Source organism: Prorops nasuta, unplaced genomic scaffold, assembly GCF_024137725.1.
Source record: "Prorops nasuta isolate Cenicafe-Biocafe unplaced genomic scaffold, Cenicafe_Pnas_1.2 PNAS00001, whole genome shotgun sequence".
NCBI lineage: Eukaryota > Metazoa > Arthropoda > Insecta > Hymenoptera > Bethylidae > Prorops > Prorops nasuta.
This window is the reverse complement of record NW_027116798.1, coordinates 12,925,507-12,948,291: the sequence shown is the minus strand read 5'-3', so window position 1 is coordinate 12,948,291 and position 22,785 is coordinate 12,925,507. Positions and strand designations below refer to the sequence as shown.

The 22,785-nt window shown below is 31.6% G+C and overlaps 1 protein-coding gene across 1 annotated transcript in view; it reads left to right on the top strand.

Moving 5' to 3' along the window:
- The first annotated feature begins 18,089 nt into the window (after window positions 1-18,089).
- LOC136779621 (leucine-rich repeat-containing protein let-4) overlaps window positions 18,090-22,785 on the top strand; it is a 1,178,420-nt gene continuing 1,173,724 nt past the window's right edge. Inside the window, exon 1 of the mRNA XM_066737691.1 lies at window positions 18,090-18,284. The gene's annotated coding sequence lies outside the window, so the exon portion shown is untranslated. The remainder of the gene's footprint in view (window positions 18,285-22,785) is intronic.

Sequence of the window (22,785 nt, the reverse complement as noted above, 5' to 3'; positions counted from 1 at the left end):
TATCGTTAGCAACATCATCAAATATGGAAATAGAATTGGGTAAAGCCTCAGTTACCTTAACAACGTCGCTATTGTTTGAAAATTTAAAATATCCAATACCTTTTAGTCCTTTTAATAACCGTTCAAGTTATTGATACTTGGGTTATTGAAGCGACTTTGAGTATACATAAATATTTTCAAATCTCACACCGTTAGGATTTTCTACGAGACTAAGCAGTACGTTTGTTTTACCGCAATTCAAGGGTCCGCAAATTATACTACGAATTGTAGATGGAAGTAGGGATCCATGACGTTTACTCCTTCCTCCACAACCCCCACCGACAATAAAGCGATCGGCGTTGGAGACACGAATGTGTAGTGGTTGCTTTACGAAATCCATAACTGTAAAACTCTATGATCATGCAAGCTATTTATAGGCTTGAAACAGATTATCTCATCAGTTCTCATTATGTCGTTGTTAATGTTAGATGTGCCACGTTTGGAGGATTTAACTATTGAGCAGCTTGAATACATTCCAAAAATATTACTATTGAAGCGCTTTCCAAACAGTATTCGACTTGTTTGGTGTAAATTGCCTGAGCACATTCGTGCAGATCCTGAAGTGCAACAATATCGTGCCTGTACGGAACATTATAATTTACCTAATCAAGATCATTTTGATGGAATACCGCCTTCAATAAAAAATTGCTGGATGTGTCAACGAACCCGTTAGGAAAGCATGACATGATGAGATATGGTTGTGGATCTTTTTTCAATAAGCCGCTAAATAAACTACCCTTTGAGCTGCATGTACCTGGCTACAATTATTGCGGTCTAGGTACTCGCCTTCATAAACGGTTAGCACGTGGTGATCGAGGAATAAACCCTCTGGATGATGCTTGCCGTGAGCATGATATCGCATATTCAGTATATAAGGACCTGCCCTCGCGTCATCATGCTGATAAAGTACTCGCACGCCGTGCACGACAACTTATCATAGCTAGTGACTCATCCGTAGGTGAATGAGCGATAGCGACTGCTGTGTGGGCATTAATGAATACAAAACGGAAACTCGACTTAGGACTGCGAGTGTCTAGAAAAAGTATGAAGAAAAGAAAAATTCGTGTACCGAAAAAACGAGGTGGTTTATTGAGGAAAAAGTCACTTACTAAAACAAAACGGGGGGGGGGGGGGGGTTTATTACCATTGCTTCCGCTGCTGAGAGCGGTGGGCGCATTAGCTGGCGGTGCGGCAGGTATAGCAAAGGCTGTAAACGACACCAAAGCAGCCAAAAAACAATTGGAAGAAATGCATCGACACAATCGCTTAATGGAAGCGAGACGGGGACAAGGTTTATACCTCGCACCATACAGTCGAATAGGCGAGGGAGTGAAAAGGAAAAGGAAAAGAAAATAAATGGACTTCCTAAATCTGGACCTACTAGTAATATGCAATTATCAAACGTCTGCCGTAAAATACCGCATTTTCGGGGAGTCTTTATGCATATATCTCTACCTCAAAATGCGCAACGCAATAAGTGCGCAATTGTGAATCTTGATGACGAACAAGGTCCTGGAACACATTGGGTCGCTTACGTTAAACGTAATAAGCACGTTATGTATTTCGATTCCTTCGGAAATTTAAAACCTCCAATTGAACTTGTGGAATATTTTTGACCTTTTGCTATAATCTACTACAACCACGACCAGTATCAATCGTACGATTCAAGCATATGCGGTCAGTTGTGTGTCAAGTTTCTACGTTAACAATGTCTTTAACAGTTACACTCTCTGGCTGTGACTCGGTATTGGGGTCAGATTATTTCCCCCCGATCGATCTTCGAGATGGACATTATGAACTCGGTCTCTTAGACTTTCAGAGCTTCAATTCAATCTCAAATGTTGATGAGACAAACAATATATTTTACGTTGATGATCAGGAGCTAACTATACCTACAGGTTGTTATGAGCTCAATGCTATAAATGACTTTTTACGTGCTCAGATGTTCGAAGGTGATGAAGAAGAAGTAATTGTTCTACATGCTAATAATAATACATTAAAAAGTGAAATAAAGTGTAAATATCAGATTGATTTTACACAACCTAACAATATAGGCTCTTTGTTGGGTTTTTCATCAGATCGTGTTATTCCACCGAACACACTATCTGAATCAGACGAGCCCGTAAACATTATAAGAGTAAATATTCTACGAATTGAATGCAACATTACAGCTGGTGCGTACACAAACGGTAGACCTCGACATGTTATACATAAATTTTTTCCGAGTGTTCCGTCAGGTTATAAAATCGCAGAAACACCGAAGAACGTCATTTACTTGCCAGTCATTGCGAAAGTAATTGACCGTCTCACCTTGCGTATTCTGGATCAGGAAGATCGTATAGTAAATTTCGGAGGTGAAGAAATCACAATTCGTTTACATATTAGAAAATGTTGATTTACAATAATACTTATAAATCACCGATACTCGATGAGCCTATCAGTCCAACTGCTGCAGCAGGACAGAATACATTGATTGAAGGTAACGCTGGAGGACAAAATACATTGAGCGAAGGTAACGTTGGAGCATCATTAACAAGAAGAAATATCACCTTTCTACAATCACTGGGTTTCAACGTTAGAAATAAAAATGGATCCATTAGATGTAACCGCTCAACCGGTGTTCGACAATCGCATCACTAAAATGGAAATGCATGCATACCATCCTTATGCAAATGCCTCATTGGGAAATAGTAATGAAATTCGAATTCCTATACAACAGCAAGATTTAATTCTTCTACCCTGTAAAAGTTATCTCTACATTGAGGGAAAGATAATCGTTGGAACCCGTGCTCCGGATGCAGCAACCCAAGATGTCGTAGGACTTGACTGTAATTCCATGGCATTCTTGTTTGATGAAATTCGTTATGAATTGAATGGTATTGAGATTGATCGCTGCAACAATGTGGGTATTACTAGCTCCATGAAGAATCTCATCTCCTTAACTGCTGAGGATAGCGCAAGTCTACGTCATTCAGGATGGTTTCTAACAGATCACAGGTCTACGAATCATTTCAACTTTTGTGTACCATTGCAAATGCTGTTGTGTTTTTGTGAAGACTACAGAAGAGTTATAATAAATGCACGTCATGAGCTCGTTCTTATTCGAGCACGTGATGATATAAATTCACTACATTCTTCGAGAAAAATCATCAACTCCAAAATTGAATTGCAAAAAGTGCAGTGGAGGATTCCTCATGTATCACTGAATGATTATACAAAACTTAAATTTCTACGTTTGATTGAGCAAATCAAAAGTCTAACCATGGCTTTTCGTTCCTGGGAACTCTACGAATATCCACTTCTACCTGAAACACAGAGGCATACATGGGCCGTAAAAGCTGCAACACAATTGGAGAAACCTCGATATGTTATACTAGCATTTAGACAAAATAAGAAGAGTACGCAGCATATGGAGGTGTTTAGATTCAATGACAGTTCTGTTCGTGATGTTAAAGTCTATCTGAATTCAGAATTTTATCCATATGACCGAATTGATAGTGATAGCGAAAAAAACCGTTATTCTGTACTATATGATATGTATGTTAAATTTATCCATTCATATTATGCAGGAGAAAAACAGTCGAAGCCAATGCTTAATTACAAAAACTTTGTGGAATACGGTCCTCTCTTCGTCATCGATTGTTCGCATCAAAATGAATCTATAAAGTCAGGCACTGTTGACGTTAAAATGGAGATTGATTGTACTAGAAATATTCCAAGTAATACTACTGCGTTTTGTTTAATTATAAATGATAAAATCGTTGAATATAACCCGCTTACTAGTATTGTTAGAAATGTAAGTTAATAGACTAGATTTATATGTATCTTACTAATGTAGTGAGGGATAAAGAAAAAATAAATAAATAAGATATAATAAACATTTATTGATGTCACTCCTTAAAAACATTCCTTACAAACATTTCCAAAATTTATCTTATGATTATCATTGGGTAACTTTAAATTCTAAATTATTGTATCGTCCTCCAATATATAAGATTTTTAATGTATTCGCTGATGCAGCATTTTGAAGTTCTTTGATTAGTTCAGGCGACTCCAGTAATTTCATCATCCTTGAGGGTAGGAAGAACCATTCGTCTGTAGCCAGCTTCGCTATTAATTTCTCTCCATATTTGGTGTTAATTTTCACTAATTCAGTGATTTGATACTCCTTATTCTCTTCAAAAGTATTCAGCTTTACGAAAGTCTTAGGTTCGTAAGTTACACTTGCAAGTGCATTGATCTTGGTTAAATCCATTTTTCTGTGAAAAAACATAGAAATTGAGAAAAGAAAAATATTGAAATAGAATAGCAAGAAAAGAGAATAATAATAAAAGAATAATTCTTTACACCCAAAAGAGTTTCTGTGGTACAGCAAGGAAAATATTCGGAATATAGCTTTGCACTGGATCTTTCACCTCCTTGAAGCTTCTAATGAAAACTGACTGACTGAAATTTCCCGATTGCTAACAACAAGGGTTTTAAAAATGGTGGAAGGGATCAGATGCATTCATGGAAGAGGATGAGATGCATTCTTATTGGAAGTTAATAATTGGGTGGTTGGGTATTCTTGCCCGCCTACGAAATTTGCGTCAAACAAGTCGTAACACGTTACAAGCGGTTTCTCCTGAATTCTTTTAATTGCATAATCATGTTGTAGACTTTTCTGAAGTGAAAAGTGAAACGGGAAAATTTACGAGCACATTCCTCTCGATAGCTAGACATAAAAAAATGAGAGAATATGACAAAATCGGGGCTCTAAAGGGGTCATAAATCAAATAACATTAGTCTAGACGTTTGTTTTAAACAAGTCATTGCACGATCTCAGACGTCCGGTGCTCGAGCATATACGTTCTAGAAGATATCTGCACACTCTACAATCAGTTCTCCAATCGCTAGAATGGTGCCAATACAGTTTCTTAAAGTCTAGGTAAAAGTTATGTTTTTTTGCTTTACCTACCCCTCCAAAAAAATTAAGTGCACTGACAACTCTTTCCCTTTCTAACACCTAGCCTGCTTGTTAGATGGATCGTATGATATGCTTACCTGAAAAGCTAAAAATGGCTAAAAGATAAGTCAGGGAAGGCTATAAAAATTCTTAAAACTGTTTTTTATTCAATAACTAAAGTTTTACTATCAGTTACTCATCCAGTCTCCATGTCTCATCCTCCTCCTCCTCCTCCTTTTTCATCCACATCCTCCTCTTGAAGGCTAGCTTCTCTATAGCCGTATCCCGTGGTACCGCGAATGTATAATTCTAGTCAAACGTCTTTTTATTACTTTAACTAATTCGTTCGTAGAAAAGTAAATGTTTTCTTGAATGAAAGCCTAGAGAGAGGGTCCATAGAAGGAGAGAATAGTGGGAGGGTCTAGGATTGGTTCTGAATTGTCAAATAGTACCCTCTAAGGACATACTATAAGGGAGGAGCTGTAAGGCCTAATAAATTGGTGAACCTGACCTCGGTATAGTAACAGCTAGGACTTAATAAGTTGCCCTATCAAAATGTTAATATTTCTGAAATTGATGTAAAATGGTTATTCTCCCCAATAGGGGAAACTGTTAAAATTGTCTCCTTTTTATTTAAAGGATATTTTGTAATCCGCCGCATAGGTTTAGTTAAAAACCCATGCAAAGTTATAATTCCCATGCTCGATGGAAAGTTAATTCCTTGCACGATATCAGCAACTTATCACAATAGCTATCTACAATTTAACTAACGAGAAAAGGGGAGATTGCGGTAGCCACCTAGCGGCAATTACTGGTACTATCAATTAAATTGAACTAGTTCACCCGTGTGTGTGTGTGTGTGTGTAATTACGTAATATTAAAATACCATTAGCGCGAAAGAAGATTAAGGAAGGCAGTTACCTAGCGGTGACTACTGGAACTAGCAATTAACTCAACCTAGTTTATCTGTGTAGCAGAGTCGGAAATAGTTAGGCTACGTAAGGTAACTAACCATCGACTTTGAAGGGTGAAAAAACCTTCTCTCAACTAGGGCCCCGTAGGATAACTAACCAACGGTACCATAGGGTAAAAAATACCCCCTCCCTAACCAAACTCGGTCCCACTATAAGACCTTCCAACTGTGACATAGGGTGAAAAATACCCCCTACCTAACCAAACTCGGTCCCACTATAAGACCTTCCAAATGTGACATAGGGTGAAAAATACCCCCACTCTCCCTAACCAAACTCTATCCCACTATAAGACCCTTTCCTTCCTCATCCCCACCACTACCATACTAAGAGAGTCTTATCCCCACCCATCCCCCTTCCACACCACAAAACAGCTTCCCCCACTCCCTGTCATCGGAACCGCATTGCTACTCTACTCATCTTCTGCTGTAAATGTATAATAAAGGACCCATACTTTTGTGAAACTAGTATCTTCGATTTTTTATCATTGAAATATTGAAAGTTTCAATAATGCTTGCCATACTAGAAAGAAAAGCTGTCTCTGTATACTGTCTCGTAGCAAGTAGTATAGTCAGTTATAAATCATACAGAGCTATAAAAGCGTGATTTATACAGAGGATACTTTTTTATAAAACTTCAACATGATCTTTGAAAACGTTAATATTAAAAAAAATACACATAGGGATCTATATGACAAAATTATATACATTTCTTTACAAATTTATTATTTAAATCTATAAAATTTACATAATTTAGTAAACACAACATACAACTCTTGTGGCATAAAAGAAGCATCAAGCGAATAGTAAACTTTTCTTATTTTATCGTAATGTGTATTAAAATAAAATTGTGATTGCTCTGAGAAAATACACGAGAAAAAAATAACAATAAAACATGGCAAACACATTAAATAAGACATGTTTGAATGATGTAATAGAAAAAATAAGCAAATTCCGTGGTACAAACTTAAATGATTATATATATGTAGGATATTTACAGGTTTAAAATAGCGGGATGCTTTATTAACCCATTAACGTCCAAAATGTCAAAATTTCTTGCACGTTTTCAAAGTGATTTTTTCCTATGTAATTGGCGTTGAAAAAAATTCTTGAACCACATATTCTGATGTAAAATTGCATGCTCTTTCAGAATCCGTTACCAGAATCATGATAAAACTCACAGGAAAAGAGATATGCTCGATTGAAACATAAAAAACACCTAAATTTTCGAAAAAAAAAATTTTTAGGATTTTTTTTCGAAGTGTTACGGTGAAGATATCACCTTGCGACCGTGATCAAAGGTGATCATGGGAGTTGAAGTTTAACAGGGAATTTTTTTGTTGACCTTGAACCATCGCTTCTTTACAAAATGGCGGAAAAAACGAATTTTTTTTTTCAATCTTCATCAACTTTTTTCTCGAAATCTATGGTCTTTAGAAAAAAATTCATAAAAACAAAAATGCCTTAGAATCGCTCGAGGAACATTCTCAAATTTTTTTAGAATTTTTGGAGACAATTTTGAAAATTCCATTTCACAAGTTTCCCGGAAAATCAAAAATTGTCTCAAAAAATTCTGAAAATATTTGAGAAAGTTCCTCGAGCGATTCTAAGGCATTTTTGTTTTTATGAATTTTTTTCTAAAGACCATAGATTTCGAGAAAAAAGTTGATGAAGATTGAAAAAAAAAATTCGTTTTTTCCGCCATTTTGTAAAGAAGCGATGGTTCAAGGTCAACAAAAAAATTCCCTGTTAAACTTCAACTCCCATGATCACCTTTGATCACGGTCGCAAGGTGATATCTTCACCGTAACACTTCGAAAAAAAATCCTAAAAAATTTTTTTTTCGAAAATTTAGGTGTTTTTTATGTTTCAATCAAGCATATCTCTTTTCCTGTGAGTTTTATCATGATTCTGGCAACGGATTCTGAAAGAGCATGCAATTTTACATCAGAATATGTGGTTCAAGAATTTTTTCAACGCCAATTACATAGGAAAAAATCACTTTGAAAACGTGCAAGAAATTTTGACATTTTGGACGTTAATGGGTTAAGTATAAAGTAAAATATAGTAATAAAAGAACACAGTGATTGGGATGAATAAGAAAAGAATAATTAGAACAGTTTTTTATTAACTTATTATATAGAGAGTATTAGATATCTCACACTTTTAATCTATTATAGACAGAAAACAAAAAATTGACTATTCAAGAAAATTATTCTGATAAAATCCTTGCAGTAATAAATAAATACAAGCAATAAATAAAGTATATTAATATATTGAATTTCAAATAAATTTATAAAAGTTCTATTCATTTAAAAAGCGACTTTTTCAATAAATAAATTTAATTTTCAGAATATATTCACTTATTAATTTTACTTTGTAACTAGAGAGCTGTTGTATAAACTTAACGCCGTAGGTTGAAAGCGAAGGGATTCACATAAAGCAACAATGTTTCATTGCTGAAGTGCATGGTTTGAATTTAATTGGTGACTGCCTCCTCAAATTTCCAATATAATTTCTGTTCCAGTGAGACCTAGGAGTTTCACCTATACATATAAAAATAAAGAAGGTTTAGTTCTTTGCCAATAAAAACAAAGTAACAGTAATTTCAGAAGAATATTTAAAATTTAATTTTTGCAAAAACTTGTTCCTCGAATAACACCATATCTATCTGCTGCACTGATTATTTGCTGATGAAGATTCAACGTAGTAATAATGATTAATAAAACCATTACCTGTTACATATTCCTTCTCATTGACAGTAAGTAGGTATCGTAGACCACCAAATATAAGATTTATACATAAATAATTGTCTTGTCCGAATTAAAATTTTTGAAATAAACTAAGAAAAAACAAATATTAATTTGTAATTAAAGCTCTACTTGGTCCAGGCAAATTAAAACTTATGAGGGGAGTGATTAAATAATTGTCACTATTTATATCAATTATTATATCCAATGTCAAATCCATTCAATTTACTGGCAATCTGCACTAAATAAACTACAAAGCATCATACTTCTTTTATAATAAACAATATATAATGTTATAAGAATATTATTACCTGACATTTATATATATTTAAAGAGATCACAATAACCTCCAAATGTCAGTTTAACGCACTGTTGCCGGATTAGAAATTTTAGTTCTAATATCCTCCAATACAGGAGTTATAGAGTTGCGCAGACTTTAGTCATATTCATACGATGTTTAGAAAGTATACTCTGATTCGAAATATTTTTTGGCAGAATGTCCGGGCACCGAAAAAGTTGCACCGAGATATCACACTTCAGCTTGTTTCTGACTTAAGAATGTTCTGCAGCAGCCTATTAGGATAATAAACTGGATTAAAAAGGAAGGAGGGCAGACATAGTGTACATGAATGTCATTGTGGCAGCCAACATCAAGTTAAATAATAGAGTAGGTATGTATAATTTTATGAGTATGGAAAACATCATACACTCACTTTTAAGAATGAATTTACATACTCAATCCAATATTTTTTAGCCATTGCGTAAATATGCTCATGGATAGTAGTAATATTTGATTTTCCAAAAGTTAGCGAAGGAAGAGGAGACTAATATAAAGCAGCGTAAAGATTTGCTTGCCCACTTTAAAGTGCTACGCAACCTACTGGATTAACAAGCTCTACGTGGTGAGAATAACAATTTACCATTGGATTTGCCAATACGCACTGGTAGCAGAAATTAGAAATAAAGCGAGACATCTTAATCCGTAAGGAATTACTATTAATCATTTGAAATATCTTTAATTTTAGCTTAAGTTTCAAAGTTCCCTTCGATTATAGGCTATAATTGAAATATCGTTGCAAATTTGTTGCTTTTGTATACTGCGAAAGACCATAAATAAAGCAACATTACCCACAGGAACGCATTGTGATTCTGCAACTCTAAGCTCTTATGTCACCAATTAACAATATTGACTCAGGGTTACGTACTAAAATGTGGTGTAAGTAAATGGATTTTAATATATTGGTTTTTTCCTCATTACGTATTTAGTATATTTGAAGCTGAATAAGAAATTAACTATATTGAGTAGAAACATCAGCTGGATAATAGCAGACTGGCTTCTGGAAAATGTATTGCATGGCATTGGACAGATTTACGTAAACAGCTGTTTCTTGGACCTGTGGCAGTTGAACTGTCAGAAGCTCTCAGAGGTTCTGCTTCAGCATCATTAGTTGGAAATAGGTACGAAAGCTTGTCACTACTAATATTTTGTTTCTGCAAAAAAATCTGAGCTAGCGAATATATATTTTAATAATGAATTGCATCTTCTAAAGTCGTAAAATCTTATTGCTGTAGGTTTGCGATCCGTAGTTGACTTACAATCTTCAATGGATTTTACGACTTAAGAATATAGCCACTTATTAATAATATAAAAATGAATTATGTGTTATTCGTGAAAAAATATCAACAAATAATATAAATTTAATTTAAAATATACAGGGTGTATCAGCAATAATGCTTTTAATTTTAACCACATATTCTTCGGACTAAACTAAGTCGAGAAGTCCTGTACTATATGGTGCGGAAAGGCATCATTGCTGAAATAAATCAATTTTAAACCGATAAATCAGGGCTTTGATTCAAGGGAAAAATTACATTAATTTCACATTCGTTGACAGTTCCCCTTCAAAAAACAGAAGAAGTTTGTACTACTCCACCGATCCGTATTGTCGTACACGCATATACACACATGCACGCAACTACTCCGATTATTATTATTACCCCCTAATTTCTTACATTCCTGATCCTGATGCTAATGAACTTTATTTTCTGGCTATTTTTAAAAGGATCCTCGATAGTACCCATTTAGTTGAAAAGTCTGGAGAATAATACGGCGTTATTCATAGATTAATTTTCAAGTTGTTTTATCCTTTCGGTAACGCAACATATGAAATGCTCTAAGGTAGTCAATATATAAGTATTATATTAAAAAAGCTATTATAAGAAACTGTATTTTTTTCTGTTTTTGAAAATCTCACTGTTTTATGTAATAGAGCAGTTTGCTGCATCATTAGAAGAACAAAATGACTCGAAAATAGATTTTCAAGAAAGGCCATAGTCTTCTTTGGAAATTTAAATATAAGTGGAGAGCTTGAAGGATCCCTTTACAAATCAATAACCAATTTTTCATTTTATGAAGGTGCAAGCCATAAAATTAAAAATAATTTTTTGTTTATGCCGTAGGTTGTCCATAGCTATTACTTTTTTCCTAGTACTTTTTGCATAGTGTCTGCCTAAATAGACTTGCCAGTATAATTAGCCAATTGCAGGGTCAGATTCTAGTTTATAGTGACTAGAAGTTGATTTGTCACCCAAAATAAATATTTTACAATTAATCAAGCAAATCGTATTAAAGTGAAAAACAGAAAAGCATAAGTATTTACTAACTTATCTGAAATCTTCTCATACCTAAGAGCGTGTAAAAACTATGAATAATAATTTACAGCATTAACAAAATTTATTTTTAATTTTGTGGCTTGTCCCTTCATAAAATGAAAAAAGCTTATTTATTCTTAAAGGGATCCCTCAAGCTCTCCATTTAGGTCGAAATTTCCAAATAAGAGCATGACCTCACTTGAAAATCTATGTTCGAGTCATTTTGCTCTTCCAATGATGAACACAGCAAACTGCTCTATTACATAAAACAGTGAGATTTTCAAAAACAGAAAAAAATGCAGTTTCTTATAATAGCTTTTTTAATATAATAATTATATATTGACTACCTTAGAGCATTTCATATGTTGCGTTACCGAAAGGATAAAACAACTTGAAAATTAATCTATGAATAACGCCGTATTATTCTCCAGACTTTTCAACTAAATGGGTACTATCGAGGATCCTTTTAAAAATAGCCAGAAAATAAAGTTCATTAGCACCAGGATCAGGAATGTTAGACGTTAAGAGGTAATATTAATAATCGGCGTAGTTGCATGCGTGTGTGTGTATATGTGTGTACGACAATACGGATCGGAGGAGAAGTACAAACTTCTTTTGTTTTTTGAAGGGGAACTGTCAACAAAAATGAAATTAAAGTAATTTTTCCTTTGAATCAAAGCCCTGATTTATGGATTTAAAATTGATTCATTTCAGCAATGATGTTTTTCCGGACCTTATAGTATAGGACTTTTCGACTAAGTTTAGTCCCAAGAATATGCGATTAAAATTAAAAGCATCATTGCTGATACACCCTGTATATTTCCATTTATTTTTATATACCGTGTTACACATTAAGATGTTAACATAAAATACATATGTCTTACATAAATTTATAACACTTGACATGATTTTGATAAAAGTTCATCACTGATAAATCTTTTAAATAGATTAATAAAAATTGCAGATATTAAGTTGCAAATTTTACTCACTATTAACACTTGCTCGCATGAAATTTCATTCATTAGAATATACCTGTACTTTTTATAGATTACTATTAATACCGCTTCTTTGACTATACCCAAATTCTATCACTATACCAAGAACGTGCTCGAGCAGAATCAATGGGCACATGGGGTATCATATATATTTTTCTCTTTCACTCTTTTTCTATTAAACAATGAAAGAAGAAAATTCTTACTATACCATTTTATCCGGAAATGATATACTTTTGACAATAGTAAGACGATCAACCGCTACACTCGAATATATGGAATTGACTACATTATTCTCCTTATTATCCCCACCAGGACGTCTATACGTCATCGTGACGTCATCTGACGTCACCGTGACGTTTCACGCCTTGGTGAGAAGTAGAAACCTCAAGCTGTCCAGCTAGTTACAAAGATAGTAGGCCATTCTTCAGAAACAGATTCGATGAATGTCAGTGTACAACTACATCGATAATCAATATTACCTCCAAATGTCTTGCAGTTCGGATCCTAGTGCTGGATGAAATTTAATTTCTGCCTATTTTTAAGGGAAACCCCCAAAGCTTCTACTGGATTGAAAATTCTAGGCAACATTACGGCGTTATTTGTGGATTCATTTTAAAGTCATTTTATCTTTTCGATGATGCGCCGTATGAACTTCTCTATCTAATAAGTTAGTCAAAACATTAGTATTATATTAAAAAACCAATTTGAAGAAAATCTTTGTTCACTTTTTGAGAATCTTACTGTTCCATTACATAGAGCAGAATGTTACGTTATTGAAACAATAACATGACTTGAAAATCGGTTTTCGGACAAATAATTCCATACTTTTATCTCGAAATTTCGGCCTAAGGCGAAAGCCTAAAGGATACCTTTAAGATATTCATATAGCTAACTCAAAATAATAAGAAATCTTTGAAAAATATTATAATCTATTATTTAACATGCAAAAAGCCTTCCATCGAAATTTTGTAGTAATTGTCTATACATATAGTTTTTCTAAAAATTGATGTTGAAACTTACATTTGAATACATATACTCTTAAGGCAGCCTAGCAAAATATTATCATCAGAGTTCAAGATTCTTGTTAAAAATACTTAGAATTTTATAAATCAAGTTTCTATAGGAAAATTATATATTGCTAGATATTTTGAATCCAAATAAAAAATGCTGTGCTTCGACGTAGTTATTGAGATAATTGAACAAATAGATAGTATTGTTATGTATAACGTGAAACTTGCTGCTACGCAAGGAGGTGTTCGGTAAGAGTGCAGCCGGTGCGAGGTGAGAGGGGACGCCTCATTGTATAACCCGCCAGAGAGACGTACGCAAACCCCTTAAGAATAAATAAGCTTGTTTCATTTTATGAATGGACAAGCTACAAAATTAAGAATAATTTTTTGTTAATGCCGTAGATTATTATTCATTGTTTTTCCACGATCTTAGGTATGAGAAGATTCCAGACAAGTTAGTAAATACTTATGCTTTCCTCTTCCTTTTATTACAATTTCCTTGGTGAATTGATAATTATTTGATTTATGATCATGCCATCTTCTAGTCATTATAAACTAAAATCTGGCCTAGCCATTGTCTAGTTTTACTGGCAACTCTATTCGGACAGGCACTATGGAAACAGTACTACGCGAAAACTATGGATAATCTACGATATAAAGAAAAATTATTCTTAATTTTTTGTTTTGTCCTGTCATATAATGAAAAAATGCTTATTTATTCTTAAAGGGATCCTTTAGGCTTTCTACTCAAGTCGAAATTTCGTGACAAGGCTATGGCATTATCTGTGCGAAAAACACCTTTCAAGTCATTTAACTCTTTCAATAAAGTAGCAATCTGCTTTATGCAATAAAACAATAGGATTCTCGAAAAGGAAACAAAAATTCTCTTGAAATTGCTTATGTAATATATAATACTTATTTTTTGACTACCATGTTAGTCAGGAGAATGAGGAGTTTCCCTCCGAATTCTTTCGGACTGAACCGATTAACTTGGAACTTGGATAGTAAGCAGAAAATTCTTTAAAAGAGAAAAATTATATTGTCCCGATGTATGCTTTTGCTCAGGGTGTGGAAACTATCCCTTCTCGAGGGTAAAAAGTAGAAAGTTTAAAATAAGAATGGAAATCGATTTATAAGTTAATTCTAAGTAAAAAATTTTATACAAACATTTTTCGAAAAGTTAAAACTTAAGTTATTCGTGATAGAAAAAATGAAAAAAATACGCCCTTTTAGCGGTATTTCTCAGATATTTTGGAAAATTGAAATTTTATAAAAAAAATTATAAGGAAGAAAATTCAGCTTATTAAAAGTTGAAAGTGTCGGTCTGTTTTTTCTAATAAGGTGCAATAGGAGCTAAGATACGACTAGTTCAATGTGATTTCTATCACCCGGACACTAAATTTAAGGCATTTTCCTTCAAATAATTAAAAAATTAACGGTTTCTGAGATAACTGCATAGAATATTTCTTTAAGTATTTACAAAACAAACAAAAATAGACTAATTAGAAGTCATAATCTTGAAAAATAACAGAGTTATGATGAAAATAAAAATGTTTCTTCGCTTTTTGTGGAAAAATGTCAGTACAAACACTGATGAATTTTTAACAGAATTTAAAAATAAAGGAAATCCTTTTGCAGTTTTTACTTTTATTAGATGTTTAAAGTATATTCTATCAGTTTCAACTATATAAATTGCAGATTACTTGAAAGTTTTACCTTTCAAATGTGAATTTTCTTTTGAGATTTAGAAAGATAACGTTTCTTTAGCAAATAAAGTAAAAAGTAAGGAAAATACGAAGAATGTTGTAGAGTAAAAAAAATTAACTTCTTTTATGCATATTTTTTTTAATATTACCATAGGATACAAATCAACAGAGATATCACTATTAGCAGTTTGTAGTTAAGAGTGAAGCCCATATTTCTTACGTTCCTTACCCTAAGAAATTTCGAGAAAATAATGTTTCAAAAATATTTCAATTAGCAGAACTTGTAGCTAAAGAAGTTATATTTTGAAAGGTTTTGGGAACAATATATTAGCTTTAATATAAAGAAAGATATCATAAAAAACCAACGTTATATTTGCCATAGGAATTTCGGAATATATCAGTACATCATTTTTCTAACGATTTCGACGCATTATAACTATATACATATAATAACTATTTGACATTTTATTATTAACTCTATGTTAATAATAAAATCTTTTTTCCATTATGTCTAAACTATTATTTTTCCTCTGTAGACTTTGAAAGTTATTTAAAAACTACTTTTTTCAATATCTTATTATTAGGTGTGGTTTTTAAGATATGAAATAATGCGATTAAGTGATAGTTTATAGCAGAAATAATTAAAAGTTTTTGATTTATTTTAAATGTATTATTAAACAATTTTAAGATGTTCAAATATTTCTTTACACAGGGGGTGGCCTTTAAAGGTAGAAATATTGTAATAAATTATTTAATATATTATTCATTATTGAAAAGAATTATTCAATTATATATGCACCAAGAAAAATTATTGTTTGATGAAAAAAGTATTTCTGTCTCTATTAATTTAGTCATTAGGGGTGAATTTATTAATGGTTAAAGCATTATGCAATATATACACATACAATATGTAAAACAAAATTTATTTTACACATCTGGATATAATTTCAGCCTATAAAACATCTATTCTTATAGTTCTTTAAGTTTTTGTCTTAAAGGGGGAGCATCGTGTGATAAGTTTTTAAAATCGATTTTTTTTATATATGGATAGTACATAGCCTAAAGATATTACCTTTAAAATATTACATTAAAATTGGTACTGAGTACATAGTTATAGAGATTTTGTTGTTGTGCGTCATGCAATAATATTGCTTGCGGACCGAACTGTTCCGCTAGAAACAATAGCTTTCATTATTTCTGTGGACGGTCAAACCTTGTTTTCATAAATTGCCTCAGACTATATTTCATATAAGTTTGGTAAATATATTTGTTATATTCAACAGTTATCGATCCTGGTATCATCCGTCAGCTGAGAGTCTCTTTCCTACTGGAAACTTTAAACGCGTTTTTCTCAAAACCACTTTTTCCGAATTGGCGTGACGAATAACTCGAAAAGTTCTCAACCGATTTAAATATTTTTTTTGTTATAACGGTAATAAAATTCCCCTATAGATGAACCTCAAATTAAAATAATTTTGCGAATCAGTATTTAGTAATCTGTTTTAAAGATGAACAAAAAAATGGACGAAATTAGACTTTATTTTTCACAGTTGATACTTATGTTTAAATTATCACTTTTTTTCAATGAATCGAGGTTCATCCAGAGGATAATTTTATTAGGATTGTAGTAAAAAAGGAAAACTTGAATTCTTGGCTTTTTTAGGGAAACTACACGTCACGCCGTTTGAGAATGTTCTTGCGGACACTTTAACATTAAAGTTAAATAATTTTTTTGCAACTCAACTAATGTAAAAAAATATGATAATACTTTTGAGAATATGTACAATCAACAGCAAAAATAGCGATTCGATTATATATTCCCCTACCCCTGAAAAAAATTCCCAAAATCTGCTCATTTTTCGTGGTGTTACACAAGGCTCTCCCCTTAAGAGATTGTTTTCACCCCCCTAAAATGAAAAGTCAAATCAGGTATTTATAATTTTTTATCTAGAGGGTAAAATAAACTTAATTCAAAAATTTCATTAAAATCGATGAAGTCCGAAAAATTTCGTAGGTTTCGGCAATATCTCCCCTGAATCACAGGACTATATTAAATAGAACAATTCCTATGGCATATCACAGAATAGATAAAGCGACTTCAAAATTAATCTACAAATAACACCATATGGCTGCTCGTAATTTTCAACTTAATAGATGCTTTCGAGGATCCTCATAAAATATGCAGAAAATAGATTTTATACAGCACCAGGATCAGGAATGTAGGACGTCAGGAAGTAATATTTACAATTGGTATAGTTTCACATGTCTTCGTGTGGAAAATACGGAACGGTGGAGATGTAAAAGCTTCTTTTGTTTGTTGAAAGGGAAGTGTCAACGAAAATGAGAGTAAAGTAATTTTTCCATCAAATCAAAGCCCTGATTTATTGGTATAAAATTGATTTATCTCAGCAATGATGCTTTTATGGATGTAATAGGACATGACTTATTGACTTAGTTTATCCTGAAGAAGATGTCGTTAAAATTAAAAGCGTCATTTCTGTTAAACCCTGTGTATTTTCCGTAAAGATACTGCCATGTTTCTTTGTTTCACAATAATTTTAATTTTGCGTTTTCAAATTTGTTTCTTTAAAAATCCTTGTATACAAATAAAAAATTATGTATATAATTTCGTAAATCTAAAATATGCAGTTAAGTTATCCCATATGCTGTAAGTTGGTAGCTTGAATTAGTGTTATAGTAAAAGGCTAATATTCATTTTCTCAGCTTTGAATACTACGTAGTTTCTCTAAGAGTTATATTTGTTCATATGCTAAAATACTTCTTATTATTGAATGGCTTTTAAAAGATGTGAGAAATATTGTCAGGGGAATACAAAATAAAAGGCAATTACGTAATAGTAAATTAGAAAAAACTAAAGTGAATATTTAGTGGTATTGAGTGAGTAGAGTAAACAAGCAGGTGGTCAGATGTTATAGCGCAGGTGCGTTGGGCTGGTCGTCACGGCGTCTGCGTCGGCGTCAGGGTTGATTTTCCTGATGGTGAATGTAGCAGGTATTACATAGAGAGCATGGTGCAGTTTTATCACATCGTGAATTAACACTTCTTTATTGAAATACGTGGTTAATGTTTTTGCATTTAATTTTTATCATTTAACTAGAAAAGGGGTAATATCTGAAACATATTAAAATAGTGTTAAGTGATCAACGTGAAATATCGGACAGAAAATGTGATGGTGATTTGATCCTCTTTACTCCAGGTACGGCTTGGATTCTATATATCTAAGTATATAAATTGTTTCTGGAAAACTATGGCATCTATATAAATTTAATTTGGTCTGAATACATTGAAATATTTATGTTTTGGCAAAAGAAAAATATATACAAAGAAAAATTAAACAAAGACCATTATGCATCCATAAACGTAAGTATAAAATGTAGATTTCGAAATTATAATAAATATCTTTTAACAAGAAGTCTCAAGGATACTGTTTACAAAAGTTATACATGCAGGATATCTCAAAAGCCATGATCAAGTTGGAAACTCAAAAAAAATGGTCCCTTCTGAGAAGAGAGAAAACTATTATAGTATATTTTAATAATACTAATATTTACTGTCACATAAAAGAGTGTTTTTATTAAAAGCTTGCATAAATTGTTACTAAGGTTGGTAAATATTTACAATTTGAAAAATAAATTATAAGTTTTTCTTGTAAATATGATAATAATCATTATAAAATATTACAACTGTTATTTATGTTCCTCATTTTTTGGAAGTTATATAGAAATCCCTTTAGGGATAAATTCACTAAGTTTACCCTAGAAAATATTTATGTAACTCAATAAAAGAGAATAATATATATAAACTTCATAATACATTTTTCTATAAAAGTAATAACAGACCACATAAAATGTAATACTTATTTAATTTTTCGTAATGTTGAAATTTATCGATTTACATTAAAATATTTTTGATTATACTGATTGTTATATAACTTAATAAATATCAACAATATGAAAAAAATCACTATTTCCTTGTACACTATCACCATATCCATAAAAAAGTATTTTACACAATTTTTATGTTGTACATATTTAAGGAGTGATATAATTATTTTTGTACGCTATCAACCTAGTGATTTTACACAAAGACGAATTCTTATGTAACTTAAAAAATATTAGCAACGTACAAAATTTAAGACATATTCATATTGTTATTATTGCATCTATAAAAAAATCTTACCAATTATTTTAACATTTTAATATTACCGATCTTCATAAAAATCTTTGTAGGCTTGCTGTCAAAACATATTTTAATGTAACTCTTGTTAAATATTAATAATATTAAAGAAAAAATTATATAACGATTTTCTTCTCAGAACGGATCTTTCATTTTAGAATTTTCAACTAGACCAAAATTTTTGCGAAACCTTGTAAATATACTAGCAGTTACAAACCACCCATGTCAGTAAGATATCTATAAAACTAAGTGTTTTTCAAAAAAGTGTTCAGTGAATTCTTTAGTTGACTTTGAAAATTTTATTAGCTGGTGATATTGGTTTGACTCTATATAGTTATCTGATGTACACACATAAAGGTTACCTTACGTTTTTTAATCCTTTTAAAGGCAACGTGCCAAATACAGTATAATCATTTATCTTTAGTATTTTCCACAATCCTGATCAACTTTAACAGTTGCTACGTATATATACTATTGTTTAAGTTTTAATCAATCCACATTGCAATAATCTTACTTAAGATTGCCTTATTTATTAGCATAAATATTTAATAGATAAATTAAAATCAAAACAACTCATTTTTTATTGCAAGAAAACCTATTTAACTTAATTAAAGCAAATTTAAGATCTGTCATCTTTTTCTACGTTTTCTATGTATGTAATATGTTAATTTGCATTTTTCTTATATTTTCAAAAGGATATCTTATAAAAAAAAAATTATTTCGCAAGATTTAAGCACCTTACTGTAAATCACGGATAGGATAGAAAATTTGTTCCACATTTGGGAGACAGTTTTTCTACTTTCTTTCATAAAAGATTTTTCTCTTTCTTAAAATATAATGTAATTCTTATACTCCCAAAAATTACTTTCGTGCAAAAATGAATATAACGGTATGTAATTTTCTGTTTTTTTTTTCGAAAACACGTTCTTTTAAAAACCAATAACCAAAAGAAAAGAAAATGTTACAAGAAAGGAACTCTGAATAATACCACCAAAAACACAAAGAACTACAGTCACTTAAAACGATAGGCAGTAAATCAATAAGTAAATTTTTCAGCAGCAACATAAAACATTTAAATCAAGAAATAAGACGAATATATCAATTAGGCGGTTAGGTGCAGTTATTTTGCGAAATAATCATCTTATTTTATATTGTTTTCGCTTGGGATTTCCTTTCTGTAATGACATCTCTAAATAGGATGCATAAAATGAGACAATGTCTAATAAGTATATATGAATTGTGTTATAAAAAAAATCATTTATGTTACTATAGGAGGCAATGACTTGGGTGGCCTTTTAAAAATCATTGTTTGCGGTGAGCACAGGATTCTTTAATACTTGATCATCTAAGAACAAAAATCGAAATAAATTTTAAAAGCGGAATATTTTCTCCGGGCCTTGGTCAAATGATTTTCAATAATAATAAATAAGAACAAAAATGTCAGACTTTAAAATGACAATAGTGTTGGTATGAAAAAAAAAATATTTTCAGTCGAATAGAAAAGTATTGAAGATAATAAGAATCACACAAAAAACACATTCGTGTAAGAAAACAAGACAAGTAATTTTATTTTTCCTCTAAAACTGAAAATAACGACAAAAAGGATTATGAATGAAAATAAATGCTAGGCGAAAATCTTTGAAAGTACTAATACAATTAAAATGAAATATATATATGATTTTTAATATAAAGAAATAATTTACTTTGTTAATTTAGTAAATATTATTGACAACATAAAGGATTGAAATTAAATAAATGAAACAAATGTAAATAAATTCAGCAGCAAAATAATACATTGAAATCATTTAAATTCGACAAATAACAAATTCAATGAACGAGTAAATGTATTAACAGGCAACATAAAACATTGAAATCCATAAAATTCGACAAGCAGATGAGTAAATTAATAATTAATAAATTATTTCTCTATATGTCCACTATTTGCCGGGCCAGGCAGAAATCCATACAGAGAAAATTAATTTTACATTATTGTTAAAACTTTTTCTTAATAATAAATCTTTTTAGAAAAAAGATAATTTTAATTGTAATAAATTATTTAAATAGTATTAGTACTAATTGTATTTATTACAAATAAAGTTAACTTATTCCTAATAATTTTAGATAATAAGAATTTTTTCGACATAGTCCCCATTTTATCCCTGAAAAGTATATGTACGATTTGAAGCTATATGATAAGCTGTTTTCTAGTAATCTTATTCACCATTTTAAAAAACAATGTTTCGAGAAAATCGCGTTTAAAGTTTTAAATTACAATTTTGTTTTGAAAATTGACTTTCTTTTTAATTTAAATAGTTTCATCTACTCCAGGGCCATATCGAGTAACTTCCATTGAAATTGCTACTTTTAAATTTTCTCATAACCGTAACGCAGGTAGAGATTACAGAACTGGCTCAGGTCACAGGGCTGCCTTCTCCAAACCGGTAAAAAGTAAAAATCGTTCCGCGCAATACAAATCAACCTAGAAAACGACTAATTTTAACCGAGAAAGCATGAAACTTGATAAAAATACACTTAAGAGTTACTACTGTCAGGAAACGTGAAAATTAAAAAATCAATTCTTTTAAATGTATTGATTGCATATAACCTCTTAATCAGTGAACCAATTAATATAAGTTCCCATACAGAACAATCCAGACCATAGACATAACATTGATTATCTGAAACCAGCATACACACTGCTGGATTCATTCTGGATTGCTTGCTAATTTTGATATATTGACTGCTGATTATTTATAACAATGCAGATAGTTCATTAACAATCATCATTGTAAATCTAGTAAACATTCTAGTTTGGAATCCAGTATTATGTCCTGCCGACTTAAGTTAAACAAAATTTTGTGCCCATAATCTGAATCGTTTTATCTAGTGGATCAGTATTAACTCATTCACTGATTAATTTATTTCTGTTTACCGAATTATTTTCATTTCAATACTTTATATTGCTGTTTATGCATTTACTTATTGTTTTATTAACACATTAAAGTCGAAGATGGTCGATTTCCGAATATGTTTTTATAGCTGAATTTCAAATATTGAACGAAGTAGTAATTGGATCTAATATGTAATTCCTTATGTTCTTGAGTGTGTCGAATCAGAATCTGGGTTTAAAATCCATAAATTTTGCCCGCCAAATTAAATAATATGGTTTTTTTGTAAACATATGATAAAAATTTTGATATTTTCGAGGTTTACGATTTCTTTTCAAGCATAAGACGTATAAATATATTGAGATTTGATCAACCACCGGTGCACAAATTTCCTGAAGTTTAACTCATTTGCATCATAAGCGCACATATGCGCGCATTTTGCCTCGCCACTATCACCAGAGCGCGCATATGTGCGCTTATGATGCAAATGGGTTAACGGTGAATTTTTATGTATACAGGGTGTCTGGTTAACTATTGCCAAACGGGGATATTCAGATAGCGGGTGAAATTCTGAGTAAAACAGCTCGAAAAATTATTAGGCTAGTATCCTTAATTAAAAAGTTATTACCTATT